The sequence below is a fragment of the Schistocerca serialis genome, chromosome 3, assembly GCF_023864345.2.
Source record: "Schistocerca serialis cubense isolate TAMUIC-IGC-003099 chromosome 3, iqSchSeri2.2, whole genome shotgun sequence".
Taxonomy (NCBI): Eukaryota; Metazoa; Arthropoda; class Insecta; order Orthoptera; family Acrididae; genus Schistocerca; species Schistocerca serialis.
Window position 1 is genome coordinate 680,086,370 of NC_064640.1, and position 12,640 is coordinate 680,099,009.

The following is a 12,640-nucleotide window of genomic DNA, read 5'->3' on the forward strand; positions in this document are numbered from 1 at the left end:
TCTTATATAGTGAGAAAATTGGTTCACAGAGTTATTACTTGGCAATCATATACTATTCAGTGCCTTTGTTCATAAAACTTATAATATATAAAACAGAATATATAAATTAGGACATATACCGAGGTGATAAAAGTCGTGGGATAGCGATGTGCAGATATACAGATGGTGGTAGTATCGCGTACACAAGATATAAAAGGGCAGTGCATTAGCCAGCTGTCGTTTGTATTCAGGCGATTCAAGTCAAAAGACGTCCGACGCGTTTATGGCCACACGATAGGAATTAACAGGCTTTGAATGAGGAATGGTTGTTGGTGCCCGACACGTACGACATTCCGTTTCGCATCCCGTCAGGGAATTCAGTATTCCGAGGTCCACAGAGTGCGACGAGATACCACATTTCAGGCTTCACCTCTCACTGCGGACAACACAAGGCCAACGGCCTTGACTTAAAGACAGAGAGCAGCAACATTTGCGAACAGTTGTCAGTGCTAACAGACGAGCAACACTGGGTGGAATAACCACAGAAATCAATGTGGGACATACGAAGAACGGATCCGCTAGGACGGTGTGATGAAATATGGCTTAAATGGGCTATGGCAGCAGGTGGCCGACGCGAGTGACTTTGCTAACAGCACGACATCGCCTGCAGCGCCTCTCCTGGGCCCGTGACCATGTAGCTTAGGCCCTAGACAACTGGAAAACCGTGGCCTGGTCTGATGATTCCCGATTTCAGTTGGTAAGAGCTGATGGTAGGGTCGGAGTGTGGCGCAGACCCCACGAAGGCATGGACTCAACTTGTCAACAAGTCGCTATGCAAACTGGTAGTGGCTCCATAATGGTGTCGGCAGTGTTTACATGAGATAGACTGGGTTCTCTGATTATGTTTGGCTACTTGGAGACCGTTTGCAGCCATTCATGGCTTCCATATTCCCAAACAATGATGGAACGTTTATGGATGATAATGCGCCATGTCACAAGAACACTGCTGTTCGCGATTGGTTTGAGAAACATTCTGGACATTTAGATCAAATGATTTGGCCATCTAGATCGCCCGATATGAATCCAATCGAAGATTTATGGGACATAATCGAGAGGTCAGTTCGTACACAAAATCCTGCACCGGCAACACTTTCGCAATTAACGACGGCTATAGAGGGAGCATGGCTCAGTATTTTTGCAGGGGACTTCCGACGACTTGTTGAGTTTCTGCCACGTCAAGTTGCTGTACTATGCCTGGCAAAAGGAGGTCCGACACAATATTAGTAGGTATCTCATGACTTTCTCACCGTATACTAGACAAAGGAAAAAAAGCGGAAGCCACCTTGTAAAACTTCGCACACAGCACAATATAATCATTGCTAACAGTTGACTAAAGGATCATGAAAGAAGACTGTTTATGTAGAAGAGATCTGTGGACACTAGAAGGTTTCAGATAGATTACGCAATGGTAAGACAAAGATTTTTGACATAAATTTTAAACAGCCGTATATTTCCATATACAGATGTGGACTCTGCCCATAAATTATCCTCGGATATTTTATTTAATTGATGGAAGGAGCAGATACAGAAATGCAGCAAATGAAGCAGGCAAAAGAGAATACAGAAGTCTATAAAATGAGATTGACGGATAGTGTAAAATGCATGAGCAGGAATGACTAGAGTAGGAACAGAAAGCCATAGAAATATAAATCACTACGGAAAAGATAGATGCCACATACAGGAAAATCAGAAAGTCCTTCTGGGAAAGGAGAATCACTGGTGTGAATAATAAGAGCTCAGAAGGCAAGGCAATACCAAACAAAGTTGAGAAGACTGCACAATCGTAGGAATATGGTAACGGCAAGGCAACCAGCCTGAAGATAATATTATGAAAAGGAAATAGGGAATAGAATAAAAATTAATGAGAGGTATGAAACAGCGAGATGAATTTGACAGAGCACAGGAAGATCTAAGTCGAAACAAAGCACCTTGAATACAAATCATTCCCTCAAGATAACAGACATCCTTGGTACAGAAAACAGACTCCAGTTGTAAGTGTCGAAGGCTATTAAAGGAAAGCAGTATCTGAGAAGGAAAGGATACTGGGTTGTAGCCTATCTCAGATGTTGTTCTACCTGTGCATTAAGCAATCTGCGAAACATGAGTATCAACAAAACTAAAACAAGAGTAATGTAATATAGCTGAATTAAATCAGATATTGCTGAGGAAATTGGATTAGGAAATGAGACACAAAAACAATAGGTGACATATTATTTAGACAGCAAAATAAGTGACAATCACCAAATTAGAGATGATATAAAATGCAGACTGTCAATAGCAATAAAAGCATTTCTGAAAAGAGAAATTTGTTAACATCGAATGCGAATTTAATTGCTGTTGCTGTTGTTGTTGTTATCGTTGTTGTTGTTGTTGTCCAAGTCTACAGTCCGAAGAGAGGTTTGATGCAACTCTGCATGCTACTCTTGTCCTATGCAAGCCTCTTCGTCTCCGAATAACTACTAAAACTTACATCCTTCTGAATCTGTTCACTGTGCATTTCATGGTCCTCTCCACAATTTTGACCCCACACACTTCCCTGCAATACTAAATCGGGCAGCCGGCCGCGGTGGTCTCGCGGTTAAGGCGATCAGTCCGGAACCGCGCGACTGCTACGGTCGCAGGTTCGAATCCTGCCTCGGGCATGGATGTGTGTGATGTCCTTAGGTTAGTTAGGTTTAAGTAGTTCTAAGTTCTAGGGGACTGATGACCACAGAAGTTAAGTCCCATAGTGCTCAGCGCCATTTGAACCATTTGAACTAAATCGGGCAGAACGTTTCCTGTCAAACGCTCCCATCTTCTAGTCGGTTGTGCCAAAAATATCATTTCTCCCCAGCTCCAGCCAGTGCCTCTTCATTAGTTATGTGATCTACCCATCTACTTTTCAGCGTTCATCTGTAACACCACATTTCGAAATTTCTATCCTGTTTTTGTCCAAACAGTTTGTCGTCCATATTTCACTTCCATACATGGCTGCACTTAATATAGATCCTTCCAGAAACGACTTCTTGCACTTAAAACTATATTCTAAGTTAACAACGCTTTTGTTGCCATTGCCAGTTAACATTTCATATCTTCTCTACTTCGACCATAATCAGTTATTTTACTACCCGAATAAAGAAACTGATCTAATACTTTAAGTGTCTCGTTTCCTAATCTAATTGCCTCAGCATCATCTGATATAATTCTACTACGTTCCATTACAACTGTTTTGCATTTGTTGCTGTTCACCTTATATCCTCCATTCAAGACACTGTCCATTCCGCTCAGCTGCTCTTCCAAGTTCCTTACTGTCTCTGACAGAATTACGGTGTCACCGGCAAACCTCAAAATTTTATTTCTTCTCACTAGGCCTAATTTTCTTTCGGTTCCTTTACTGCTTGCTCAATGTACAAATTGAATAACATCGGCGATATGCTACAAACCTGTCTCACTACCTTCTCAACAAAAGCTTCCCTTTCATGGATGGCCCTCGACTCTTATAACTGACGTCTGGTTTCTGTACGAGTTGTTAACAGCCCTTCGCTCGCTGCATTTTATCCACGCTACCTTCAGAATATCGAAGAGTATATTCCAGTCAAAATTATAAAAAGCTTTCTCTCAGTGTACAAATGCTATAAAAGTAGGTTTTCTTTTACTTCACCTATCTTCTAAGATAGGTCGTAGTGTCAGTACCGCCTCGCGTGTTCCTAAATTTCTCCGGAACCCAAACTGATCTTCCAAGAGGTCGGCATCCATCAGTTCTTTCCTCTGTAAATAATTCGCGTTAGTAATATGCAACCATGCCCTATTAAACCGACAGTTCTGTAATATTCACACCTGTACGGCCTTGACTTCTTTGGAATTAGACTTATTACATTTGTGTTGAAGTCTGAGAGTGTTTCGCCTGTCTCATACATCTTGCCGATAGGATGGAAGAGTTTTGTCATGGCTGGCTCTGCCAAGGCTGTCAGTAGTTCTGATGTAATGTCGTCTACTGCTGCGGCCTTATTTCGACTTAGATCTTTCCGTGCTCTGTCAAAATCTTCTCCCAATATCATATATGCCACCTCATCTTCCTCTACGTCCTCTTCCATTTCTATAATACTGCCTTTAAGTTCATTTTTCCTGTACAGACCCTCTACACACGCCTTTCATCTTCTAGCTTTTCATTCTTTGCTTAGGACTAGTTTTCCATTTGAGCTCCTAATATTCATACAGCTGCTTCTCTTTTCTCCAGAGGCCTGCAGGCGGTACCTATCATTCCTCCTCGAAACCACGAAAATGTGGTTTTAAATCCTTACATTTGTCCTCTAGCCATTTTGGACTTCCTGTAAATCTCATTTTTTAGACGTTTGTATTCCCTTTCGCGTGCTTCATTTGCAGCTTTTTTATATTTATCCTCGATCAATTAAATTCAGTATCTCCTGCGTTAGCCGAGGATTTCTACTAGACCTTGTCTTTTTATCTGTTTGATCTTCTTCTGCCTTCACTATTTCATCTCTAAAAGCGGCCCATTAGTCTCTTACCGTATTTCTTTCCTCTGTTCAATCATTGCGTAGTGCTCCCCCTGAAATTCCCAAGAACCCTTGGTTCTCTCAACTTATCCAGGTTCCATCTCCTTAATTTGCTACCTTTTTGCATTTTCTTCCATTCTAATCTACAGTTAATAACCAATAAATTGTGGTCGGAATCTACACCTGCCCCTGGAAATGTCTTACAATTTAAAATCTGGTCCCGAAATCTCTGTCTTACCGTTACATAATCAATCTGAAGCCTTCCGATGTCTCCAGGTCTATTCCAAATCCGCAACCTCACTTCATGAGTCTTAGACCAAGTGTTAGAGATGTAAAATTCAGCCAGGCGGCTTTCTCTTTCATTCCTTTCCCCCAGTCAATACCAACCTACAAATTTTCCTTCACTTCTTCTACCTGCTATCCAATTCCAGTACCACATCATAATTAAATTTTTGTCTCCCTTACCTATGTGAATAATTTCTTTTATTTCATCACACATTTCTTCAGTCTCTACATCATCTGCGGAGCTACTGGCATATAAACTTGTACCACCATGGTAGATGTTTTCTTTATATCTAACATGGGTACGATAATTCGTGAACTATGCTGTTCATAGTAGCTTACCTGCATTCTTACTTTTTTACTCATTATTAAACCATCCCTTTGATTACCCCCATGTCATTTTGTATGTATTGCCCTGTATAAGAAGTCCTGTTCCTCCTGCCACCGAACTTCACTAATTTCCGTTATATCTAACTTCAGTATGCCCATTTCCCGTACTAAATTTTCAAACCTACTTGTGCGATTAAGGGATGTAATATTCTACACTCCGTTTCACAGAACGCTAATTTTGTTTCTCCTGATGACGACATCCTCCTGAGTATTCCCCGCCCGGAGATCCGAATGGGGGACTATTTTATCTCCGGAATATTTTACCCAAAAATATGCCATCATCATTTAACCACACAGTAGGGCTGCATGCCTTCGGGAAAAATTATGGCTGTAGTTTCCTTTTGCTTTCAGCCGTTCACAGTACTAGCACAGCAACGCCTGTTTGGTTGATGTTAAAACGCCAGATCAGTCAATACTGTTGTCCCTGCAACTACTGAAAAGGCCGCTGCCGCTCTTCAGGAATCACACGTTTGTCTAGCCTCTGCATGCATACCCCTCCTTGCGGTTGCACACGCAATACAGCTATCTGTATCACTGAGGCGCGCAAGCCATCCCACCAAAAGCAAGGTCCATGATTTATGAAGGGTGAATTGTTAGGAAATCTTATTACAAGGTATTTGGGTGTTGTGTAGCACTGTACGCAAATGAAACATGGATGATAATCAGTTGAGACAAAAAGATAATAGAAGCTTCTGAAATGTGGCGTTACAGGAGAATGCTGAAGATTATATGTCGGGTGGATCGGATTACTAATGAGGAAGTACAGGGCTATTACAAATGATTGAAGCGATTTCATAAATTCACTGTAGCTCCATTCATTGACATATGGTCACGACACACTACAGATACGTAGAGAAACTCATAAAGTTTTGTTTGGCTGAAGCCGCACTTCAGGTTTCTGCCGCCAGAGCGCTCGAGAGCGCAGTGAGACAAAATGGCGACAGGAGCCGAGAAAGCGTATGTCGTGCTTGAAATGCACTCACATCAGTCAGTCATAACAGTGCAACGACACTTCAGGACGAAGTTCAACAAAGATCCACCAACTGCTAACTCCATTCGGCGATGGTATGCGCAGTTTAAGGCTTCTGGATGCCTCTGTAAGGGGAAATCAGCGAGTCGGCCTGCAGTGAGCGAAGAAACGGTTGAACGCGTGCGGGCAAGTTTCACGCGTAGCCCGCGGAAGTCGACGAATAAAGCAAGCAGGGAGCTAAACGTACCGTAGGATGGTGCTCCACCGCACTTCCATCATGATATTCAGCATTTCTTAAACAGGAGATTGGAAAACCGATGGATCGGTCGTGGTGGAGATCATGATCAGCAATTCATGTCATGGCCTCCACGCTCTCCCGACTTAAACCCATGCGATTTCTTTCTGTGGGGTTATGTGAAAGATTAAGTGTTTAAACCTCCTCTACCAAGAAACGTGCCAGAACTGCGAGCTCGCATCAACGATGCTTTCGAACTCATTGATGGGGGCATGCTGCGCCGAGTGTGGGAGGAACTTGATTATCGGCTTGATGTCTGCCGAATCACTAAAGGGGCACATATCGAACATTTGTGAATGCCTAAACAAAACTTTTTGAGTTTTTGTATGTGTGTGCAAAGCATTGTGAAACTATCTCAAATAATAAAGTTATTGTAGAGCTGTGAAATCGCTTTAATCATTTGTAATAACCCTGTATTGAAGCGAATTGGCGAGAAAACAAAATTTGTTGTACAACGTGACTAAAAGATAGGATCGGTTTATACACACACCCTAGGCATTAAGTACTGGATGACTTCGGAATGGAAGGAACTGTAAGGGGGTAAGAACAGTTGGAAAAAGAATGAAACGCTCGTGTAACATTGATGGCCGGGAGGCCCCATCCAGGGAAGTTTGGCCACGGGGTTGCAAGCTTTATTTCAGGTGACGCCACATTGGGCGACTTGCGTGTCGGCGATGATGACGATGATGGGACAATACAACATTCAGTTCACGAGAGGAGAAAAATTTCCACCCGGCCGGGAATCGAGACGTGTGTGGTTACCGCAGCGTGGTAAGCACACGCTTTACCACTCAGCTAAGCAGGCGCACAGAGTTCGGGGAGCCCAAGCTTGTTGAAGTAGAGATAGGCTGCAGTAGTTATGGAGAGATGAACGACGTTATACAGAAGAAACTAGAGTGGAGAAATGAATCAATTACATATCAACAATATCGATATATTTTACTAACATGGGGAGCTTTCATAGTGCTCTCATCCGTATACTTTTGCTTGGCAGTGGATGTCGGTAATTACTGTTTTCACACACCTGTGAAATAATCTTAATAAAACCAAGATTCATGAGGTATTCCTAATATCACAATAATGTGACACCTCCACTCAGCTACATGTTACGTTCATAAGTATTTTTAAGTAATTCATTTTGACTTCTTGCCAGTTTGTATATATCACATTTGTCACACACATTCTTAGCCTTATACTTACAAAAGAACATAAGTGACATTGTTAAGTCCATAAAACGATAGCCAAATGCCAGTAATCAATTCAGACAAGTGAAAAAAATTACAGGAATACTGGGAGGAGAAGCATTGAAAATGGTACTGTACACGAGGATATGGTGGAATTCCACATTCTACATGTCAGAACGATTTTCCGTTTTCTCAAACAATGTAAGCAGTATTTTTGTTTGTAGTCCTTCCCTAACCCATGCTGACTGCTGTAGAGCTAGGCGTTGATAAGAAGTGAAGTACTTGTTACCACATTTAGAGCACTTGGAAAAAAAAAACAGTAAAACCCAGGGCACAGGTGGTGTACCAATTTCAATTATAAATTTTTTTTCGGTCAATACACACATACTCTCCCTAATCTAACGTTCAACTTCAGAGAACAGACATAATTGTTTGCTCTGTTTATAATTCCAGTCCCAAAGAAAGCAGGTATTGACAGATGTGAAAATTGCCGAACTATCAGTTTAATAAGTCACAGCTGCAAAATACTAACGCGAATTCTTTACAGACGAATGGAAAAACTGGTAGAAGCCGACCTCGGGGAAGATCAGTATAGATTCCGTAGAAATGTTGGAACACGTGAGACCATACTGACCCTACGACTTATCTTAGAAAATAGATTAAGGAAAGACAAAACTATGTTTCTAGCGATTGTAGACTTAAGGGAAGCTTTTGACAATGTTGACTGAAATACTCTCTATCAAATTCTAAAGGTGACAGGGGTAAAATACAGGGAGCAAAGTGCTATTTACAGTTTGTACAGAAACCAGATGGCAGTTATAAGGGTCGAGGGGCATGAAAGGGAAGCAGTGGTTGGGAAGGGAGTGAGACAGGGTTGTAGCCTCTCCCCGATGTTATTCAATCTGTATATTGAGTAAGCAGTAAAGGAAACAAAAGAAAAATTCGGAGTAGGTACTAAAATCCATGGAGAAGAAATAAAAACTTTGAGGTTAGCCGATGACATTGTAATTCTGTCAGAGACAGCAAAGGACTTGGAAGAGCAGTTGAACGGAATGGACAGTGTCTTGAAAGGAGGTTATAAGATGAACATCAACAAAAACAAAATGAGGATAATGGAATGTAGTCGAATTAAGTTGGGTGATGCTAAGGGAATTAGATTAGGAAAAGAGACACTTAAAGTAGTAAAGGAGTTTTGCTATTTGGGGAGCAAAATAACTGATGATGGTCGAAGTAGAGAGGATATAAAATGTTGACTGGCAATGGCAAGGAAAGCGTTACTGAAGAAGAGGAATTTGTTAAATCGAGTATAGATTTGTGAGGAAGTCGTTTCTGAAAGTATTTGTATGGAGTGTAGGCATGTATGGAAGTGAAACATGGACGATAAATAGTTTGGACAAGGAGAGAATAGAAGCTTTCGAAATGTGGTGCTACAGAAGACTGCTGAAGATTAAATGGGTAGATCACATAACTAATGAGGAGGTATTGAATAAAATTGGGGAGAAGAGGAGGTCGTGGCACAACTTGACAAGAAGAAGGGATCGGTTGGTTGGACATGTTCTGAGGCATCAAGGGATCACAAATTTAGCATTGGAGGGCAGCGTGGAGGGTAAAAATTGCAGAGGGAGACCAAGAGATGAATACACTAAGCAGATTCAGAAGGATGTAGGTTGCAGTAGGTACTGGGAGATGAAGAAGCTTGCACAGGATAGAGTAGCATGGAGAGCTGCATCAACCCAATCTCAGGACTGAAGACCACAACAACAACAACAACATATTTCTGGATACAAGGTTAAAAATCATACATTTGTTGTGTGACTGGATTAGTGATTTCCTGTCAGAGAGGTCACGGTTTGTAGTAATTGACGGAAAGTCACCGAGTAAAACAGAAGTGATTTCTGTCGTTCCCCAAGGTAGTGTTATAGGCTCTTTGCTGTTCCTCATCTATATAAACGATTTGGGAGATAATCTGAGCAGCCGTCTTAGCTTGTTTTCAGATAACGCTGTCGTTTATCGACTAATAAAGTCATCACAAGATCAAAACGAATTGCAAAACGACTTAGAAAAGATACCAGTATGGCGCGACAATTGTCCCTAAATAACGAAAAGCGTGAGGTCATCCACATGAGCATTAAAAGGAATCCGTTAAACATCGGTTACACGACGAATCAGTCAGATCTAAAGGCCGTAAATTCAACTAAATACCAGGGAATTACAATTACGAACAGCTTAATTTGGAAGGAACACATAGAAAATGTTGTGGGGAAGGCTAACCAAAGACTACGTTTTATTAGCAGGACACTTAGAAAATGTAACAGATCTACTAGGGAGACTGCCCACATTACGCTTGTCCGTCCTCTTTTATAATACTGCTGCGCGGTGTGGGATCCTTACCACATAGGATTGACGGAGTATATCGAAAAAGTTCAAAGACGAGCAACACGTTTTGTATTATCGCGATATAGGTGAGAGAGTATCACTGAAATGATACAGGATCTGAGATGGACATAATTAAAACAAAGGCGTCTTACGTTGCGGAGCAATCTTTTCACGAAATTCCAATTACCAACTTTCTCCTCCGAATGCGAAAATATGTTGTTGACGCTGACCTACGTAGGGAGGAACGATCACCATGATAAAAGAAGAGCCGTGCGGGATTAGCCGAGCGGTCTGGGGCGCTGTAGGCATGGACTGTGCGGCTGGTCCCGGCGGAGGTTCGAGTCCTCCCTCGGGCATGGGTGTGTGTGTTTGTCCTTAGGATAATTTAGCTTAAGTAGTGTGTAAGCTTAGGGACTGATGATCTTAGAAGTTAAGTCCCATAAGATTTCACACACATCTGCACATTTTTTTGACAGAACAAGGGAGATCAGAGCTCGTACGGAAAGGTAAAGGTGTTCGTTCTTTCCGCGTGCTATACGAGATTGGAATAATAGAGAATTGTGAAGGTGGTTCGATGAACCCTCTGCCAGAAACTTAAATGTGATTTGCAGAATATCCATGTAGATGTAGATGTAAATTTCTTGGGAACCAAATTAATCGTCAAGAGCTCCTAAAAATGGTAAAAAAATTGTAGTGCCGTCAGGAAAGGTATCACTGTCGAAGTCGCAAACAGAGATGGTCAGATTTAAACAGAGAAAAATAAGCCTTCCATAGGAATAAAATAAAATAAATTGATTTTTATTAGTTTTAAAAGTGAGTTTCACACGATTTCCTCCTATAAAAACATTGCTTTAATCCGACACTGTACTCAGATACTGAGTGGAAATTTAAAAATGTGAATTTCATTTTAGAAAATTTCAATCCACAAGAAATATTTAATTTTTGTAGCCTTTTGAATAAACGTTAAGAGTAATTAACCAACCCTCCATTTTTTTAATTCTTCAGAAAGGAAAACGTTAAAATATTTTTTTAAATAAAGAAATTTGTTGATATTTCATTCGTAAATCAACAGTAACAGACCTCTCATGAAGAAATAACATAACGGTTTTCTGTTTCGAATTTCAAATTTTTTTTCAAACAAGAGTAACTCTTTTTGATATACAGAAAAACCGGTAAACCTAAAACACCGATATTTTACCTCAAATACATTGTTAGCATCAAGATCGATCAATCGGTTGATTGAAAAGTTAATATGTGGATACTTCAGAAAGTTTTACCACTGGGTTGAAAATCACCGTATGATCATTCAGATCTAAGTGTGCCGTGATTTGTGAGGCTAACTGAAGGTGAATAGCGAGTTTTTCTTAACATGTCAAGGGTAATTTCCTTCCCCATCCTTGACAAATCAGACCTAATCTTCCGTCTCTAAAGACCTCCGGCTCCAATGATTTTCTCTAGTTTGTGTTTCTTGTTGATATAAGTCGCCTTGTACGAGGGGCGTTCAATAAATAATGCAACACTTTTTTTCTCAGCCAAATTCGGTTGAAAAAGTGAGGAATTGTTTGTGGGACATCGTGCAATATTCCTGCCTCAGCTTCTATAGTTTCATGAAGGCCCGATAGGTGGCACAGCTACACGTAGCCTTCAAAATGGCATGTATAAAGGACGTGCGTTCTAAGCAGAGAGCTACCATTGAGTTGTTTTTTCTTTTTGCGAAAAACCAGAGAATCACAGGTACTCAGAGGCCCTTGCGGAATGTCTAAAGCGACCTGGAAGTGAACAAAAGCATGGTGAGTCGTTAGGCGAGACATCTGTCATCATCACAATAAGGTCGCGCAAGCGTGTCCGATCTCCCGCGTGCCGGCCGGCAGTTGTGACTCCTGCAATGTTGGAACGTGCGGACACTCTCATTCGTGGTGATCGACGGATCGCAATGAAACACCTCGCTGCCCAACTGGACGCCTCTATTGGTAGTGCTGATACACTCTTCCACCAGTTGAGGTTCTCAAAGGTGTGTGTTCGCTGGGTCCCTCGCCGCCTAACAGAAGACCATAAAGATCAACGAAGGAAAGTTTTGGTCGAACACCGTCACAGGCGATGAAACATGGGTTCATCACTTCGAACAGGAAAGTAAACGGCGCCACACCGTCACCTCCGAAGAAAAAGTTAAAGCCGCACCCTCAGCCGGTAAAATCATGGCGACGGTGTTGGCGGGACTCTGAAGAGTGTATTCTGTTTGATGTCCTGTCTCATGGTGCAACGATGAACACTGAATTGTATTGTGCTACTCTCAGGAAATTGAAGAAACGAGTGCAGAGTGTTCGTCGCCACAAAAATGCAAACGAACTTCTCCGTGACAACGCAAGACCTCACTGAAGTCTGCGCACCCGAAAGGAGCTCACAAAATTTCATTGGACTGTTCTTCCTCATCCAACCTACAGCTCGGATCTCGCACCCTCCGACTACCATCTATTTGGCCGAACGAAGCATGCACTCCGTGGGAAGCAGTACGTGGATGATGGGGTTATTGATGCAACAAGACGGCCGGCCGAAGTGGCCGAGCGGTTCTAGGCGCTACAGGCTGGAACGGCGCGACCGCTACGGTCGCAGG